Raw genomic sequence first — 20,398 nt, 5'->3', positions numbered from 1 at the left:
AGGAGCCCCGTAGGCTGCAGTCCATGGGGTCTCGAAGAGTTGGACACGACTGAGCGACTTCGCTTTCACTTTTCACTTCCATGCATTGGAGAAGGAAATGGCAACCCACTCCAGTGTTCTTGCCTGGAGAATCCTAGGGACGGGGGAGCCTGGTGGGCTGCCGTCTCTGGGGTTGCACAGAGTCGGACACGACTGAAGCGACTTAGCAGCAGCAGCAGCAGCAGCAGCAAGGCCAAATAACAGTATCTTTCCTTACATGCTTTTAACTCAATCTGTTTACAATTTTTAATTTGCATGTATATTACTTAATAGATATTTGTAATTTTACATACATAAAGGCACTTAAAAATAAAACTAACTTTTACTTTACCTAAAGGCTGTACACTTAATTTAAGGCCAAATACATAATGTGTTTGATCAGCTCATAAGCAGTGGTAGAAGCTACTGATGGTCTGTCTTCATACTTCTTTTCTAGAGTTGATCCTTTGCTCTGAGTGGTCATACTGTGCTAATGAAAAAGTTAGAATCTGCTCATGTTGACCTAATACATCTCATCAGTTCTGCGCGAAATTGTTTTAAAAAGTTTACGAGGCTTATAATATGTGACACATGTATGTTTTTATAGTGAATAATTTATTGTTACTTAGAACTGAAGTTTAATGCTGCCTCATAAATTTTACAACCACTTCAACTTGTCCTTTGAAGAACCTCTTTAATCTTAAAAGATTTTCCCCCTTAGTGTTTCTTTTTTGATCACTTTATAAAATCCTGCTTTACTTAGGCCTTTTTGTATGTGAAGTATTTCTCATGGCACTTTAGATTCTGCTGTTTGTGTCCTGGCCTTTCCATACTATTAAAGACGCAGAGGCCTTCTGAAGCCTCTCTGCCAGGACTCCTGTTCAGTAGAGGTGGGCGTCTCCGCGCCTTTATTCTCCTGCAGCGCGCGTCGCGTGGCCGCGTCCTAGGCGCATTACACGTGTGGTGAGGTTTGGCGCCATCAGGCTGATTCTCATGCTTTTCTCCTCAAATACGCACTGCACGCTAGTAACCTGAGCATTTCACTTCAGTTTCAACGCATGACTAGTCCTGTCCTGGCTTTATCCTTTGCTTTCCTTTTTCATAGTTCTTGGTTTAAGATTATATTATTACCCTTAGTTTATTTTAGAAAAACCACTTTCCAAATTGCATTGCAATATTATTAGAGATCTTTTATTATATTTTTATATCAAATATCTTATTCTTTTATTGACAGTGAAATATCTGGGTTATATTTGAGTTTGGAGCATGATTTTACAAAATGTTACTAGTGGGACTGGAGACTTGGATCTCTCCGCTGTACAGTCTGGGTAATTTCATTTAGCTGGACGGCTGTGAGTTACATCCATGTGAATTCCTTCCTGGTCATCTTTCGGGCGCTTAGCACTGAGTGACGGTAAAGGCCCTCGGTGTCTGTGGACCTTCAGGCGGCCCCAGGACCCTGCTCTGGGTGGTGACAGCCTTGTATGGTCCCTTCTCCTTGAGTGTGGGCCGGACCTGTGAGTGGCGTCTCACCAGTAGAATGTGGCTGAGGGGACGGGCTGAGGGAGTTCCTGGCGGTGTTGGAGACTGCCCTGCGTGCAGACCCGCTCTAGGGGCATGCTGTCTCCCTTGCTGCTGAGGAGCGGGCTGCCCTGAGTCTATGGCCCGAAGAAGGTGAAGCTACTGACAGCCGTGACCGCAGGCAAGGTGGGTTCCTCCGTCCAGGTGGGGACCCGGCCCTGGGCAGACCCCGAGCGCAGCCTCGTGCGGCCCTGCGCAGAGGGTCCGGCGTGGCCGCGCCCGCACTGCTGACCCACGGAAACTGGGAGGAGCCTGGGTGGTGTTCAGAGTGCTCTGTTGGTGGTAGTCGGTCATGCAGCAGGAGATGACTAATACTTTTTACCCTCATCTTAGAAGATTGTGCAGTCATACGTGGTGCATTCTTGTAAAAATCTCAGTGTAGGACTGTGAGGATAAAACGTGTTCTCGCTCCACTTCGCCATGAGAGTCACGGGCGTCAGTACTTGGTGTGAATCACCCCATGCACACGCGTGCCCACAGATGTGTAACTGAAGATTGTCAGTCTGCTCGTGCTTCGTGTAAGTTCTTTTGTCACTTAACTGTGTTTTAATCCTGTGTCACGTGACCTGTGTCATCTTTTTGAACACAGATGATAATCCATAGTGTAGATTTGCTGTAACTAATCTGTCTCTGTTGCTGGTGATGCTTTGGTATTACAAAGTATGTCCTATTGACATCCTGGTACATGTATCATGATGAACCTGTGTGTACTTGGGCTGTTGTTGACTCTGTGGCCAGGAACAGTGAAACATATAATGAGCTGTTGGTGGGATTAGTAGGTTCTACATCTTGTGCAGTGGTACAGAAAAATGCCTGGGCCAGCATGGAGCGATGTCTCAGGTGTGTGAAGTTCAAAAAAGTACGTAAAAGTGTGGTAAGCTTCCGTCTGTGTGTGCCTGTCTCTTAAAGGACATGTGGATGTGTCTGTGCACACGTGTGTGGAATATTTCTGGGTGCCGTGTGTGAAGCTGTTTTACGTTTAGGGAGTGGGGTAATCTGGTGTGGAAAGTTAAAAACTTTTTTTATACATGTGTCTGTTATTTTTAATAACCACACTTATTTTTTGATAGGGAGTGTCAAGTTGCTTTCCAAAATACTCTCTCATTAAAATACTCAGCCATACACACTATTTAGATTAGTGATGCACACTGATGAATCTAACCAGCATAGCAAATACACAGATTTAAACAGAAGGATGAAGTTTTCCCAATAGATAGTGTTTGTGGGTTACACTAATATTTCTAGTTTGTTAAAACAGGAAGCAAGTGAGGCAAGTTGTACATTTATGCAGCACCTACTGTACGCCAATACTATTCTAGAAATCTTTCGTAAGTTACCTGACTTTGTCCTCTAGAATCCTGTGAGGTTGACACCGTTGTCCTTTGTATTTATTGAGGAGGTTACTGCTTCAGTAAGGTCAATAGACTCCCCAGTGACGGATGCAGAATTGGAATCTAGGTCTTATGATTCCAGACCCTGTGTTCTTTCTGGTAGACCATGCAGGCACGAGTACTTTTTGCAGCAAATACAGAAACTTCACTTTAATCCCTTTTCCTGCCTTGCGCTTCGTTAGCAGTCTCGGGCGACTGTGCCTTCGCTCGTGGTCATTTCTGGGTTGAGTGAAACGAGGCAGTTTGCCTCTGTTCAGATACCACTTCTGACACTTGGCAACCACATGTCCTCAGGCACGTTCCTGCCTTTCTCCGAACCCCGTGTCACCCTTTGTGAGAGGGAGGTGGCAGTGCTGACCTCAGAGCAGCGAGGGTGGGGGAGCCCCGCCTGGTGCCTTTGACATGGGGCCCGCCGCTCCCCACCTTTGAGGGTGCAGGGGTCCTTCACGTGGGCTTGCTTGTTAGCTTGGTTCTTCTGCTGCTGCTCTCATGATCTACTCTTCCCAGAAGTATTGTCTTAAATCCATTGGTCATTAATTATTTTCAATTTAAAAGTCGTTTTGTGTTCCTGAGAAAAGGAAATTAATGGCTATGCAGAAGGGTTCTGATTGTAAGTGTGAATCCTGCACATTCTCAGAATAAAGAGAGTGAGTAGTATTTTAGAAGAGGCTTTTGAGAGCTCCTTAGTGGTCCAGTGGTTAGGACTCATCATGCCAGGGCCAAAATCCCATAAGCCACGCAGCACAGCCAAAGAAATTAGAAATAAATAAAGTGAAAATAAAAGAAGCTTTGAAGCAATCTTTATTTGGACAACTCAGCAAGTCCCCTTTTCCAGAACAGAGGGAACACAGTGTGGCTGGCCCTGGTTTTAAACATTTCCCCACACCAGGTGTTAGAAGCTGCCTGTGTAGGACCAGGCTTCAGTTCTTGTCATCTCCATGTATTTCTTGGTGTGCATTATTCCAAAGACAGACACAAAGACAGTAGGTTGTATTCTTATCCTACAGTTCTGTGGAGGATGTTTTGAAGCTTCTTTGTAATGGCTGGTAATTATTTTTATGAGTTTTCAACCAAGTATGATGTGGTCTGGTAGCTTATCACCAAAGTGATAAGATGGGGTGAAGAAAGATGAAAAAGAATGATTTAATGCCACATTATTTTTAACTTGAAATTTTGGTTAAAAGTTATGAGTTAGGAGAGAGCAGAGAGTAATGTCGAATAAACCCCAGCCTTTAAACGCTGCTTCGCATGGAAGAAAGACAGTTCTGGTCATTTTGGAGGACTTTGTTGTTGAAAAAGAAGGCATTTGTAGTTCAGATTTCTTTAGATGCCACTTTATAAAGAATCACGATCCAGAATGCTTACAAATTCTAGGAACGTGCAAGCAGAATTATTACTTCCCAGGTGGCGCTAGTGGTGAAGATGTAAGATGCCAGTGCAGGAGATGTAAGAGATGTGGGTTCGATTCTTAGGTCGGGAAGATCCCCTGGAGGAGGAAATGACAACCCACTCCAGTATTCTTGCCTGGAGAGTCCCGTGGACAGAGGAACATGGCGGGAGGGGGTGTGTATGGTCCACGGGGTAGCAAAGAGTAGGATATGACTGATGACTGCAAACATGTATTACTTTTACCATATTAGATTTAGGTTGACTTTGTATAAATAAAACTTGTATCTTTTAATTCATGTCATGTCCTTTAAATAGCATATACATTCACACGTTTAAGAAAGGACTTGGGGAATAATTATCCTGTTTTAAATGAGATTGCGTGCTAAGTCACTTCAGTCATGTCCAGCTCTTTGTGACCCCATGGACTGTAGCCCACCAGGCTTCTCTGTCCATGGGGTTCTTCAGGCAAGAATACTGGGGTGGGTTGCCATGCCCTCCTCAAATGGGGATAGAGGACTCTAATTTCTGCATCTTGCTTTAATGAGATCTTTCCATGGGTTATTTCATGCCAGGTTTTAGTCTGGAATGAAGAATCTAATTATAGTCCTGCCCGTATGGAAAATATGATTTGCTTTACAATGATCCTCTTTAACATGTGGTTTTCCAGTAATGATTGTGGCGAAAAGCCGAGGCTCTGTGCCCTTTCCAAGTGCCTCCCAGGACAGCCAGCCCTTCGCTTGCAGCTGCAGTTTAAACACGTTGCCAGCAGATGGCGATCAAGTAACGAAAATGTGCTTGTGCTTCCAATTGAATATGTCGATCCATGTGAAAAAACATGTTCGCTTTAAAAATATTGAGTTAATTTTTAGTCTGTATATTCACACAACATAATAGACAGACTCTTCTTAATTTGTTCAGCACCATTTTTATATGTAAATGACACTGACCTGTGAATGGCCCCTGCTTCTGAGTTGCTGGATGAATTTCTGGGGGAGCTGATCATTCCCTTCCTTGGGCTTGTTTGTGTCCACTGGCTGGGGTGGTTAGGGTTACATATGGTACAATATCCTTCAGTATTCACAGCAGCGCGTTCCTTTTAGTTGAGAATCGCCCTGTTGATGAGGCAGAGATCTGTCTGCAGCGGTGCCTCACGCGTGTTCGTATCTGTGTGCATCATGGGTGTCCTGCCGCGGTGCGGTAGTGAGTCCTGGAGTGTGACGCGTCTGCGGCTGCTCCGGCCAGCGTAGCAGCCACCGTCCACACGTGGCTGGCAAGCACACGAAGGGTGGCCAGTGTATCCCCCAGGAATGGAATGTTCGGCTTTAATTAACTCAGAGAGCGTGTGGGGCTTGGAGGTCGAGACCTGGTTTTCCTGGCAGACGGGGAGCTGCTCTCTGGGGGGTGGTAAGGCGGGTAGGGAGGGGGCATTGGGGTTGGCACCTCTCAGCCGCCTCCGCCCAGGGGAGACTGTTCTGGGCAGGTGTCTCCCCTCATTGGTGAGGATCACTTGTGGTCAGTGGTTGGTCTCAGTTGGTCAGCCTAAGGTTTCAGAGGAGCTTCCCCAACTGGTCTGTTTGGGAGAAAGATTGATCAATTCCCTTAATTTACTGAAAGAAGGATCAGCCTTTTTCATCCTTTTGTTTGGAGAGAACGTTTAGTGTGGAACAGATCTGACTGATGTGGTCTTTTTGCTAGAATGGACGTTTGTCAGCTGGACGTTTAACCTTGAGCTGTGGAAGTAAGACTGCCTCACCAAGGAGGAGCAGAACCTCTTTCTTAGGACCCTCAATCCAGCAGTGCGTTTCACACACTCGTGGGACCACTTAACTGTTCGCTAATTTTCAACAGTGATGTGCTAATTAAATATTCTTCTTAGGTATTTACCAAGACAAGGCCAAGCAGCAACAGTTTGTAGCTGAGATGCGGCTCTGAAGATAATGACCTGGCATTTCTTTTAGGCTTTTTAAATTTTTTTTCATTGAGTCAGGTTTTTGACAAATTTAGTCACTCCTTCTTTTTTAAACATTTTTGATGAGTGGGGCTTTGTAATAAGTATCTTTTTATTTCACAAGTTTCTTTTTGTGAGATCATAATATTGAACAGTTTACTTTTGATGTTCTTTTAAGCAGAAAAGGATGACAGTAAGCTTATACGTGTATTGTGTAACAATTTAAAGGGAATTAAAATACTTTCTGGAATGTTGGTACTGTTAAACCAGAGATATATTAATAAACATGGATTTAAATGTGTTGACTTCTAAAGATGGTTTCTATTTTTAAATTAAAAGTCAAATGTGTTATTCTAAAGTAGTAAATGGGAAAAATATGAAGTCTTAAAAAGTTTATGAATCTCTGGTCAGTTTTTAGTTTTGTCAGGCATATCACTTTTTAAAATATAGTTTTTCTTTTTATTCCTAATAAAGTTCCCTTTGAAATATTAAAATAAATATGTTGTGGATCCTTGTAAAGTATTTTCATTTCTTATTTTCAGTGTTATTTCATACTTTACTGTAGTATTAGTTGTTGCTAGTTATTTGTATGTTTCATTGATGTTAGCAATACGGTAAGAAGACTTCTGCAGGTGGTATACAACAGTATTAATTGCTACTTAGATGAATGCAAAGACATGAAACCTAAAGTTCTCATTTTAGTTTTCTGATTTATAATACAGTAGTTGTATTAGTCTTAAAGTGTTTTACAACTGTGAAACATAGCATGTATGTAAAAACTATGTGAAAATGCATTTAAAGACCATTATAAAATAAACATCCCTGTACGTTTGACCCGGCCGGGAAGCAGCACTTTGCCGCATCCCGGAAACCTTCTGCCGCCCTTTGCCTTGGTGCCTCTGCTTCCCATCTCCTGAAAGACCAGTGTCCTGTATTTTGTGTTAAGTATTTCTTTGCTTCTTTTTTAAACTGCGTGTAAGTGAAACCCTACTGTATGTATTATTTTGAAGGTCGCTTCCTTCTCTTGTATTTTTCAGATTCATTCATGTTAATAAATACAGCTGTAGTTCATTCTTTGTTTTGTAGGAAACTTTTAAAGTCGGTGTATAACATGACATCAGGACTCACAGATCTGCAGTGTGACGCTTGATGCAGCTTTACGGAGTGGCTGCATCTGTGTGTCCTCTTCCAGGTCAAGACAGAGACCGTTGCCAGCGCTCCAGAAAGCGTGCTCTCTTTCCCAGTCATATATCATCCCCCCAGAGCTGTTCGCTGTATATGACCACAGATTAGTTTTCAGATCATACAGTGTTCTCACTTTTTTCTGGCTTCTTTTGCTTGACATTGTGTTGTGAGATTGGTCCATGTTGCTGCATTTAGCACTGGGTTATTTTACTTTAATACTGTGTGAATGCGTCACATTTCTATATCCATTTTGCCCGTTATTGGGTGTTTGGGAGTTTTTCCAGTTTTTGGCGGTTACGGATAACCCCGTGAGCATTCTTTCCTGCGTCTTCTGGTGCCGGTAAGCACACTGTATTTACCTGGAGGTGTAAGTGCGGCAGATACTGCCAGAGAGTTTCACACGATGTCTGTGCAGTTTACTCTGCCACCAGGAGGGTTTAAAAGTCTGTCTCACATCCTCACCAGTTCTTGGTTTGTCAGCTTCTCCAGCTTTAGCCTAAATTCTAGTATAGTGAGTGTGGGTTTTCATTTGCATCTTCCCTCATTACTGATGATATTGGGCTTTTCTGTGCTTGATATAATATTGATATTTTCTATGCTTGATAGCCATTTGGGTATCTTCTTTTGCGAAGCTCAATTTGTCTCTGTCCACATTGTAATAAAAATGGTTCGTCAGTCTTTTCTCCATAGATTTGTCACAACTCTTTATGTATTCATCAACAAATTCTTGGATACACATACGGCAGGTATCTTCTCCCACTTTCATTGATTTGTTCTGTTGAACAATATTCAATTATAATGTAAATTATTTTTAGTCAGTCATCTGGGATTGTTTGTGTTCTTTTGTGTGTTGTTTAAGATTTTTTGCCTTGCCTGTTCCAAGATCATGGGAATGTGCCTTGTTACCTTCTAGAAGCTGCCTTATTTAACCCTTGGGATTGTGCTACTTATGGAGCTGGGTTTTATGTATAAAGTGAGGTAGGAGTCATCCCCCCACCCCTCCTGTGGATAGTTGATGGCCATTTGATCCATTAACAGTTAGAAAAGCTGTTCTTTCCCGACTGCTGTGGTTGACACCATTACTGTAAACCAGGAAGTCTTGCTTGTTTGGGTTTCTGGACCCCGTCCCCTCCCTTGGCCTCTTTGTCTGTCTGTGTATTGATGCTTCACCCCTTAGTTACTGCAGCTTGAAAATGAGTCTTGATTTTTCACAGAGGAGTGCATGTACTCCAGCTTTCCTCTTCTTTGAGACTTCCTTGGTTCTTTTTGGTCCTTTGTATTCCCATATGAGTTTTAGAATTATCTTGCCAGTTTTTATAATGCCCATACACACGCCCCTGTTGAGATTTTGATTGAGAATGCATTGAGTCTGCAGATCAGTTTGGGAAGACTGTATCAGTAATTCATTCCTTTTTATTCCTGAATGGTGTTTCATTGATGAGTGTATCACATTTCTTTATCCATTCACTAGTTAATAGATATTTGGATTGTTAGCTTTTAACTGTTCTGAAAAATGCTACTATGGACTTTCATATACATATTTTTGCTTGGACATTTGTTTTTCATTTCTTTCGTGTAGATATCTAGCAGTGAGTTGTGTGGTAAGTTTATTTTTAACTTTTTTAGGGAATCAAACCCTTTCCTAAAATGGCAGTGCCATACATTCCCATGAGCATTCCAGCTTCTTCACATTCTAAACTGTTGATATTGTCACTGTTTTAGATTTTTGTCATTTTAATGAGCATATAGTGGTATCTATCTCATTATGGTTTTGATTGACATTTCCCTAATGACTAATGATGCTGAGCATTTTTTCATGTGCTTACTGCCCATTTGTATATCTTCTTTGGAGAAATGTCTATTCCAATAGTTACCTGCTTCCCACACACCCAACATACAATAATCACTATAGACGTTTCTAAAAAGGAGGTACAAAGGAGTCCATAGAAATTCTGAAGCCCAGTTGGGCAAATGTGGAAAGTTCCTTAATTAGAGCTCAAAACCTGGATATGATATTCTGTGTCTCTTGGCTCCTCCAAGTAGGAGGAGGCTTTTGAGTCCACCTCTGAGTTACCCTTTGTGTCTGCAGTTAGGCGGCTCTCTTGGTGTGCTTCCTGACAGAAGAATTCGGGGGTCCAGTGGCCCCTTCTCACTTTTACTCTGTCCTTTCTGGTCCAAGAGCAGTGATTTTGCTAGTATGATTTTCTCAGAACCTTTGTAGGCCTCCTGTGAATCCTGTGTGTGTAGGGAAACTAGAAATCACTATCTGTAGTAAAACTGGAAAATTCATAAATATGTGGGAATTAAATAACAAACTCTTAATCAAGCAAAGGAGATTTCAGTTGGAAAGTTAGAAAACATTTTGAGACAAATGAAAACACAACATACCAAAACTTAGGGGATGTGGTAAAAACAGTGCTGTGTGGGGAATTTATAGTTGTCAAACTTATGTGAAAAAAGAAGGAAGATTGCACATCAGCAATCTAAATTTATATCTTAAGTAACTAGAAAAAGAACAAACTGAAGCTAGCGGAAGAAAGGAAATGATAAAAATTAGAGTAGAAATAAACAAAATAGATATTGGAAAAAGCATTAGAGAAAATCAAGGAAATCAAGATCTTTTTTTTTAATTAACAAAAGTGAGAAACTTTTAGCTGAATTGTCTAGAAAAAAAGACTCATCTGACATGAAAGAAGGGACATTAGCACCAATTTTACAGAAATAAAAAGAATTATAAATGAGTACAAGAAGCAGTCGTGAACCAACACATTGGATTACCTAGATGAAGTGGATAAATTTCAAAGAACACACAATCTACCCAGACCGAATCACGAAGAAGAAAAAATCTGAACAGACCCACAATTAGTAAGGAGACTGAAAGTGAAATTCGCTGAGTCGTGTCTGATCTTTTCCAACCCCATGGACTGTAGTGCATGGAATCAAGGAGACTGAAGCCGTCTTCGAAACCTCCCACCAGGGAAAAGCCCAGGACCAGACAGCTTCACTGGTGAGTCCTGTTGTTGTGCTGAGTCGTGTCTGAGTCTTTGTGACCTCACGGGCTACAGCGCCAGGCTGCCTGTCCTTCACTGTTCCCGGAGTTTGCTCAAGTCAGTGATGCTATCTCACCGTCTTATCCTCTGGTTAATTCTATCAAACGTTCAAAGAAGACTCAGCACCCCTTCTCCTTAAGAGAAGAGGGTACTCCTAGGCTTATGGTGTGAGGCCAGCATTACTGTGGTGCCAACGCCACACAAAGACACACAAGAAAAGAAAACGACAGGCCAGTATTCCTGGTGAGCAGTGACGAAAAAATTCCTCAGAAAAGTACTAGGAAACAATTCAACAGCACATTAAAAGAATTACACACCACGACAAAGTGGGATGTAGTCCTAGAATGCAAGGAGAATTTGACAAATGGAACCCTCATTATAATATAGAATGATGGGAAATAGCCACACGATCATCTCAGAAATTGATGCAGAAGAAGATGTGACAAAATTTAACAGCCTTTCATGATAAAAATACAAACTAGAAATGGAAGCAAACTACCTCAAAATAATAAAGGCCATATATGAGAAGCCCACAGATAATAGCATACTTAATGGTGAAAGCAAAGCCTTGCCTTTAAGAGCACTAATAAGACAGGGACGCCCACTCTTATCACTGCCATTTGACATAGTACCGGAAGTACTAGCCAGAGCAATTAGGCAAGAAAAAGAAAGAAAAGTCATCAAAATTGAAGAAATGAATCTCTGTTCACAGATGGTGTGGTCTTGGATACAGAAAACTCAATGGAAAACTAATAAAACCAACACAGAAGAATCAGTTGCATTTTTATACATTAACAGTGAACAATCAGAAAAGGAAATTTAAAAAAAGTTTCATTTGCTATAGTATCAAAAAGGATAAAATAATTAGGAATAAACTTAACCAAGGAGGGGAAAGACTTGTACACTAAAAAAAAAAAAAAAAAAATACAAGATACCGTTGCAAGAAATTTAAAAAGACACTGCAGTAAACGGAAAGACATCCTGTGTTCATGGGTTGGAGGAATTAATATTGTTAAGATGCACAGTATGACCCAAAGTGATATAACTCAATCCCTATCAAAATTCCAGTGGCTTTTTTTTTTTTCCAGAAAAAAGAAAATTCTTCCTAAAATTTATATGGAATCTCAAGTGACACTGAATAGCAAAAACAGTTTTGGAAAAGAAGAAGCTGGGATTTAGCATTTTCTAATTTCAAGACTTACCACATGGTCACAGTCATCAAAACAGAGTGGTGCTATCTCCGAAGGATAAAGTGAGCTTTCTGCACCATATGCGGTTTTAATCTTACCTGCTCTGTTAGGAGCTTGCATCTCCCGATACAGACTGAAGAGGTGTGGAAAAGAAAAAGAGGATGGAAGTGGCTGTATGAATTGCTAGAGTTGAGAAAAGCCATCAGAAGTGCTACAGCTGTGCTCTTAGGCTCCTTTCCCGTCAGTATGATTTGAGGTCTATCGAGGATGGAGTCCCCAGCCCAGGCGTGCAGGCCGCTGTGCAGGACAGTCAGTGCCAATGCTGGTCTGAGACGCACGGAGGGCAGCATGACCTGGACACGGTGGCAAAGTTCACGTCCAGTGTTTGTGCTGGGAAACGTGGGAGGCTAGATCTGTGGCCAGCTTTGTCTTTTGTAATGAAAGAACTTTTTTTTTTTTTTTTTGCATTTTAAATAAAAATAACTAGCGGTTTTTTAATTAAAAGTTTGTTGCCTAGCTACACTGAAACGCTATAATCATTGGAGAGTGAGCGCCAAAAGTGTGTGTGTGCGCACACTGCCTTTGGACATTGCAGGCGTACTTGGTATTAGGTACTTGTTGGAGCAAAGAGGAGGTGTGCCCGTGCCGAGCTCTGTACAAAGGACAGTTGTTGCTTTAGTCGCTGAGTCGTGTCTGAGTCTTTGTGACTGCATTGTGTGCCACCTGCCAGGCTCCTCTGTTGATGGGATTCTCCAGGCATGAGTACTGGAGTGGGTTGCTGCTTCCTTCTCCAGTGAATCTTCCCGACCCAGGGCTCGAACCTGTATCTCCTGCATTGCAGGCAGCAGATTCTTTACCACTGAGCCACCAGGGCAGCCCACAAAGGACGGACACTAGTGTGAACGTGAGCATCCCCTCGACACTTGAAACACTCCGCCCGAATTTGGTAAAGGAGGCACAGAGTTTGCCAGCAATAGTCGTGTAGAAGCCACCACTCTTAGGTATTGTGTAGCAATCAATAAAGTGTTTTTCTTCTTACGATTCCATGTTTTATGAAGAGGATACAAAGACTGAGAATGATCTTATCCAAACTATAAAGGGGTGTAGTGTTTTCTGATATCAGTCTGTGGTTCCTCTTCACAAAGCTCCTTGAGGGGTGCATTCTACCCTGTTCGCAGTTGGATTCCTAAGACCTGTCACTATACCGTGGAACACAGTTGCTCACTCAGTTATTTGCTGAAGGAATATATGAATGAATGGACAAATAAATGATCGGATAAAATTAAAAGAGGAAACAGTGCGGCACAGGCGTAAAGACAGCCATGTGGACAGATTGGGATGGAGAGCCCAGAAACACGCCTGTGCACACATGGGCACGCGATGCTGACAAGGATGCCAAGACCGTCCGGCAGGAAAAGGACAGTCTTTTCAACAAACGATGCGGCAAAACTGGACATCCACGTGCAATAGAACGCAGATGGACTCTTCCTTTTCACATACAAAATCTAGTGCAAAGTGGATCAAATACCTAAAGGTACAATCTAAGACCGCAAAACTCTTAGAGGAAAATACGAAGGAAGCTTCGTGAGAGTGGAGTCGGCATTGATTTATTGGATATGTACCAAAAGCGCAGCCAGCAACCCCAAAGGCCCTAGATAAGTTGGACTACCTTAAACTTAAAAACTTATGTGCGTCAACGGACAGTCAGCAGAGTGAAAGGGCAGCCCATGGAATGGGAGAAAGTATTTACAAATGACCTGTCTGAAAAGGCGACTGGTATCCCGAATATGTAAGAAGTCTCACAACTCAACAACAATAAAAACAACCTGATTGAAAAATGAGCAGAGGACTTGAACAGACATTTCTGCAAAGAAATGATCGCTAATCATTCTGGAAATGCAATCAAAACCTTACATCTATTAGGATGTCTACTGCAAAACAAATGAGCAAACAACTACATGTTTGGCAAGGACGTGGAGACACTGGAGCCCTTGTGCACTGTGGGTGGTAATGTAAAATAGTTCAGCTGTAGTTGAACATCACTGGCAGTTCGTCAAGAAAGTTAAAATAACCATAGCAGCCAGAACCCCCACTTCTGGGATATACCCCGAATACCTGAGAACAGGGCCCGAGCACGTGTGCATAGCACCATGATTTGCAGCAGTCAGAAGACGGAAGCACCCAGGAGTCCGCCAGTGGATGAGTGCACAAACAATGTGGTGTGTAATGCTGCTGCTGCTGCTGCTGCTGAGTCGCTTCAGTCGTGTCCGACTCTGACACCATAGATGGCAGCCTATCAGACTCCTCCATCCATGCGATTTCCCAGGCAGGAGTACTGGAGTGGGGCGCCATTGCCTTCTCCGGTAGTATGTAATACTGAGCCTTAAAAAAGAAGGGAATTCTGACACATGTTACAACATGGGTGAACTTCGAAGTTATTATACTAGGGCAGAAGAGCCAGTTACAGTGAGGAACCCTGTCTGATTCCACTTACATGAATGAAGTGTAAATTCAGAGAGGCAAAGTCGAATGGTATTTGCCAGGGGCTCTGAACATTTGAAGAGACCCTGATGCTGGGAAAGTTTGAAGGCGGGAGGAGAAGGGGATGACACAGGATGAGATGGTTGGATGGCCTCATTGACTCAATGGACATGAGTTTGAATAAACTCCGGGAGTTGGTGATGGACAGGGAGGCCTGGTGTGCTGCAGTCCAAGGGGTCGCAGAGTTGGACACAACTGAGTGAGTGAACTAACACCCAAAAAAGATGTCCTTTTCATTATAGGGGACTGGAATGCAAAAGTAGGAAGTCAAGAAACACCTGGAGTAACAGGCAAATTTGGCCTTGGAATACAGAATGAAGCAGGGCAAAGGCTAATAGAATTTTGCCAAGAGAACACACTGGTCATAGCAAACACCCTCTTCCAACAACACAAGAGAAGACCCTACACATGGACATCACCAGATGGTCAACACCAAAATCAGGTTGATTATATTCTTTGCAGCCAAAGATGGAGAAGCTCTATACAGTCAGCAAAAACAAGACCGGGAGCTGACTGTGGCTCAGATCATGAGCTCCTTATTGCCAAATTCAGACTTAAATTGAAGAAAGTAGGGAAAACCACTAGACCATTCAGGTATGACCTAAATCAAATCCCTTATGATTATACAGTGGAAGTAAGAAATAGATTTAAGGGCCTAGATCTGATAGATAGAGTGCCTGATGAACTATGGACTGAGGTTCATGACATTGTACAGGAGACAGAGATCAAGACCATCCCCGTGGAAAAGAAATGCAAAAAAGCAAAATGGCTGCCTGGGGAGGCCTTACAAATAGCTGTGAAAAGAAGAGAAGCGAAAAGCAAATGAGAAAAGGAAAGATATAAGCATCTGAATGCAGAGTTCCAAAGAATGGCAAGAAGAGATAAGAAAGCCTTCCTCAGTGATCAATGCAAAGAAAAATAGAGGAAAACAACAGAATGGGAACGACTAGAGATCTCTTCAAAGAAGTTAGAGATACCAAGGGAACATTTCATGCAAAGATGGGCTCGATAAAGGACAGAAATGGTATGGACCTAACAGAAGCAGAAGATACTAAGAAGAGGTGGCAAGAATACACAGAAGAACTGTACAAAAAAGATCTTCATGATCAAGATAATCACGATGGTGTGATCATTCACCTAGAGCCAAACATCCTGGAATGTGAAGTCAAGTGGGCCTTAGAAAGCATCACTACGAACAAAGCTAGTGGAGGTGATGGAATTCCAGTTGAGCTATTTCAAATCCTGAAAGATGATGCTGTGAAAGTGCTGCACTCAATATGCCAGCAAATTTGGAAAACTCAGCAGTGGCCACAGGCCTGAAAAAGGTCAGTTTTCATTCCAATCCCAAAGAAAGGTAATGCCAAAGAATGCTCAAACTACCGTACAACTGCACTCATCTCACACGCTAGTAAAGTAATGCTCAAAATTCGCCAAGCAATACGTGAACCGTGAACTTCCTGATGTTCAAGCTGGTTTTAGAAAAGGCAGAGGAACCAGAGGTCAAATTGCCAACATCTGCTGGATCATGGAAAAAGCAAGAGAGTTCCAGAAAAACATCTATTTCTGCTTTCTTGACTATGCCAAAGCCTTGAACTGTGTGGATCACAATAAACTGTGGAAAATTCTGAAAGAGATGGGAATACCAGACTACCTGACCTGCCTCTTGAGAAATCTGTATGCAGGTCAGGAAGCAACACTTAGAACTGGACATGGAGCAACAGACTGGTTCCAAATAGGAAAAGGAGTACGTCAAGGCTGTATATTGTCACCCTGCTTATTTAACTTCTATGCAGAGTACATGAGACGCTGAGCTGGAAGAAGCACAAGCTGGAATCAAGATTACTGGGAGAAATATCAATAACCTCAGATATGGAGATGATACCACCCTTATGGCAGAAAGTGAAGAGGAACTAAAAAGCCTCTTGATGAAAATGAAAGAGGAGAGTGAAAAAGTTGGCTTAAAGCTCAACATTCAGAAAACAAAGATCATGGCATCCGGTCCTATCACTTCATGGAAATAGATGGGGAAACAGTGGAAACAGTGTCAGATTTTATTTTTAGGGGGCTCCAAAATCACTGCAGATGATGACTGCAGCCATGAAATTAAAATATGCTTACTCCTTGGGAGAAAAGTTATGACCAACCTAGATAGCATATTGAGAAGCAGAGACATTACTTTGCCAACAAAGGTCCATCTAGTCAAGGCTATGGTTTTTCCAGTAGTCATCTGTGGATGTGAGAGTTGGACTATGAAGAAAGCTGAGCACCAAAGAATTGATGCTTTTGAACTGTGGTGTTGGAGAAGACTCTTGAGAGTCCCTTGGACTGCAAGGAGATCCAACCAGTCCATTCTAAAGGAGATCAGCCCTGGGTGTTCTTTGGAAGGAATGATGCTAAAGCTGAAACTCCAGTACTTTGGCCACCCCATGTGAAGAGTTGACTCATTGGAAAAGACTGATGCTGGGAGGGATTGGGGGCTGGAGGAGAAGGGGACGACAGAGGATGAGATGGCTGGACGGCATCAGCGACTCGATGGACGTGAGTTTGAGTGAACTCTGGGAGCTGGTGATGGACAGGGAGGCCTGGTATGCAGCAATTCATGGGGTTGCAAAGAGTTGGACACGACTTAGCGCCTGAACAGAACTGAGTGAGTGAACTGAGCTGAACTGATGAACATTGGGATGCATGTATCTTTTTGAATTAGTGTTTTTCATCTTTGCATATATACCCAGAAGTGAAATTGCTGGATCATATGGTAGTTCTATTTTTAGTTTGAGAAACTTCCTTACAGTTTTCAATAGTGGCTCTACCAACTTACATACCCATCAACAGGGTATTAGGTTTTCCTCTTTTCCACATCCTCAGCAACATTTACTTGTGGTGTTTTTTGGCAATAGCATGGCATTACGTTTTGGGTTTTTTTTTTTTTTTCATTTTTGTCTGAGCTAAAAGAGATGTCCTAGGTTATTCCTTTAGGCTCTTCTCCAGTTAAAATGCAGTTTTAACTGGCATTGTCATTGCTATTTCTGTAATTACTATTTTCCTAGTTTCTGTTTATATTTAAGGCTTCTGGAATTCATATTATTTTGATGTAAGGTATTTTGAATTTATTTTCTTTATCTCTTACATTTTCACATATTATATTCATTCCTTTATTTTTTGTGTGTTCTCAGAATATCTCTTGAACTAGTTTTCTAAGTTGCTGGTTTGATTTTTATGCTGTATTTAATGTGTCATTCTCTTACATTGGGGTTTTTTAAAATTTGGTAATCACATTCTTCATTTTTAAGCACATTTTTATGATCACAGATTGTTTATTTCCTTTTCTATCTGAAATGTGTACTTGAATCACACTGAAAACAAATTAAAAAGACTTTTTAGAAACTTTCTATGCATATTATGTTTCTTTAGCAGAAGGACATTCAATTAGACCTTTTTTAGACTTTTAAATCTTACATCTCATTACTTATCTCGTTATCTATAGTTACAAGTCTGTGATTCTGTAGTATCTGGAATCAACAAAGGTGCTGGGAGGATGTTTCTGGATTTCCGTTGACATATTTTACCTCTCCCTGGTGGCTCAGATGGTAAAGAATCCGCCTGCGATACAGGAGACCCGGGTTCAATCCCTGGGTCGGGAAGATCCCCTGGAGAAGGAAATGGCTACCCACTCCAGAATTCTTGCCTGGGAACTCCCATGGACAGAAGAGTCTGGCGGGCTACAGTCCATGGGGTCGCAAAGAATTGGACATGACTGAGTGACTAACAGAACGTTAGCCTTGGGAAGAAGCGACAGGGAAGAGCTTTGTATTTCCCGTAGTCTTACCCCTTCAGAGGAGTAAGGTGGCGCTCTCCTGGCGGGGACCCTCACTAGTACGCGGAAATCTCGCTTTCTGTGTTAGTGTTAGCATTCCCTCTTCCGGCACCACAGCGGGAACCCTGGCGCCTCTGCCACCGCGCCCCCTGCCAGCTGTGGGCGGTCTCTGCGAGCACCTGGACCGGCTCGTCTGTGGGGCAGACGGCACCTGCTGCTCTTCATGCAGGATAACGGGGGGTGAAGCTCTGCCTCCTGCCCTCTGTCCCCTGTTCACCGTGACCTTGGCCCCATCACTGACCGCTGCAGCTCAGAGCAGCAGTCAGTTGTGTTCCCATCCGGCGTCATTATCTGTAGCAAGGAATGGAGCCCCCGTGCTTGGTGCCCCGTGTGTGTTTCAGCAGTGACACTGGCGTCCGTCGTGTTTGGCTCAGCGGCCTCTGCAGGGAGCTGACTTGGGTGGTCTCTGCTTCACTTGGCCTGTGCTGGGGACACGGAATGCACTCAGTCTTGGAAGGAGGGCTGTTAAGTGTGTGTTTGTAGCGGGGTTGGAGGCCAGCAGAACAGGTTGGACTAGAGATGAAGATTGGTGATGAGTTTCCCCTTGTGATTTGGAAACTAATGGTACACACCAAATTGAGCAGGGAAGCACATGACAGAGAAATAGATAAGGCTGGACACAGAGCTCAGGGATCAGAGCCTGTGTGAGGTGGGCAGAGGAAGAAAAGCCTGCCTAGCTTCCGGCTCAGAGTCTGGGCATGTTCAGGGTGGCTTGGCTGTGGGCGGTGCAGGAGCGTCTGGAGCACCGGTGGGACTGGGAGGGGGGGCTCCGTGGAGCCAGCACACGCGGCACCTTTACGGAGAGGAGGCAGGGTGGGGACCGCCTGGGCTCCTCTGCTCCCGCTGACTTCACGCTCAGCACCTACAGGGTGACAGGAAGGGGCAGGGCAGGGCAGGACAAGGACGCTGTGGCTCCCCTGGCAAGTTCGCTGAGAGGGAGAGAGCTGGGTTGGTTCAGGACGGCTGCCCGCGACTGGAGAGGACGTGCTGGTTTATGTATGCGCCCTGTGTAATAAATAGATGAATGTTTCAGTCCTCTTTTTCATTAATATTTTCTGTGAGAAGAATTACTTTTAATATTTAAGCATTTTTTTCAATTTTTTAGCAGAGCTCTTTTTATGATTGTTTAATCTGTTCTTAAAGTGCAGCCACCACCTGGTGTGATGTAGCAGGTGTCTCTCCCACATACTAAGTTTGAAGAGCTTCTTATCAGCTCAGGCACACTGACTGATGAGATTATCCTCAAAATGTCACTGTATTTCTTTTTCTAATTTATTCTTAAGTGTTTGGATATCTGGACTATTGATTAAGGGTATAAAAAATCCACAGCTCACTTTAAAACAGCTTTTTTTCAGACATTCTAAATTACCTCGTAACTAGTCTAAGGAATGTTGTTCTGTCAGTGTTAACTACCAAAACCCACATTCATTTTAGCCTTGTCTTTCTGAACTACAGCTCTGTCTTTTGGAAACAGTATGACCCACAGCTTGTGAGGGAAATCCTGATATGGCTAGAAGTAGAAAGTCAGTGACTTAATTCATTCAACAGTGGTTCATTTTCATGTTGTGTCTCCTGAAGGAGCCATTCAGAGAACAGTTGTTTGTCATCATGGGGCTTTCACTGCAGTAGCTGGAATAAAAATATATGGGAGACTTCAGGCTAAAGTAGAATACGGAGAATGGCATTTTGTATATTTGGTATATTTTATATTGGAGGAAAATCTTTTTTGTTCAAATTCATCTGGAAGCTTAAACCATTTTCCTATTTATGCTGTGCTTATCATATTTTACCTGAATTAACATGGCATATTTTAAAATTTAGGACTTTGATTTATCTGTGGTTTCTGACATGGTTTTGAATTTTCAGACTTTCAGCTGCATGAAAGTTTGTTATTTTGTGTGTTTTAAGACTTCATCTTAATGTGAAACATGAATCCAACGAAACTTGCCAGCCTTTTAAAGTGTGATCTCCTCTGAGAGGGTGCGCTTTAAATCGTCTCTTCCTACTCTTAGAAAAAGGGGAAATACCTGTGGTTTATTATACTCCCACTTGACAATAGCATTTGTTTGTAAGAAAGCATGTGACATTTAGGTGACATTTTATTTGTTGTGTGACCTAATTGAAGTAAAATGTGAGATACAAGTGGTTATTATCTGTATTTCTTTTTCCTTTGCTATTGAAATATCACTGTTAATATAAACAACCATCTCATTTCCAAAAGAAAAAAAAAC

The 20,398-nt window shown here is 42.6% G+C and overlaps 1 protein-coding gene across 7 annotated transcripts in view; it reads left to right on the top strand.

Moving 5' to 3' along the window:
- The window catches only part of CEP112 (centrosomal protein 112), a 330,761-nt gene that overhangs the window by 16,774 nt on the left and 293,589 nt on the right, over positions 1 to 20,398 (top strand). The window lies entirely within an intron of this gene.

This window comes from Bos javanicus, chromosome 19 (assembly GCF_032452875.1).
Source record: "Bos javanicus breed banteng chromosome 19, ARS-OSU_banteng_1.0, whole genome shotgun sequence".
NCBI lineage: Eukaryota > Metazoa > Chordata > Mammalia > Artiodactyla > Bovidae > Bos > Bos javanicus.
This window is presented reverse-complemented; position numbering and strand designations above follow the sequence as displayed.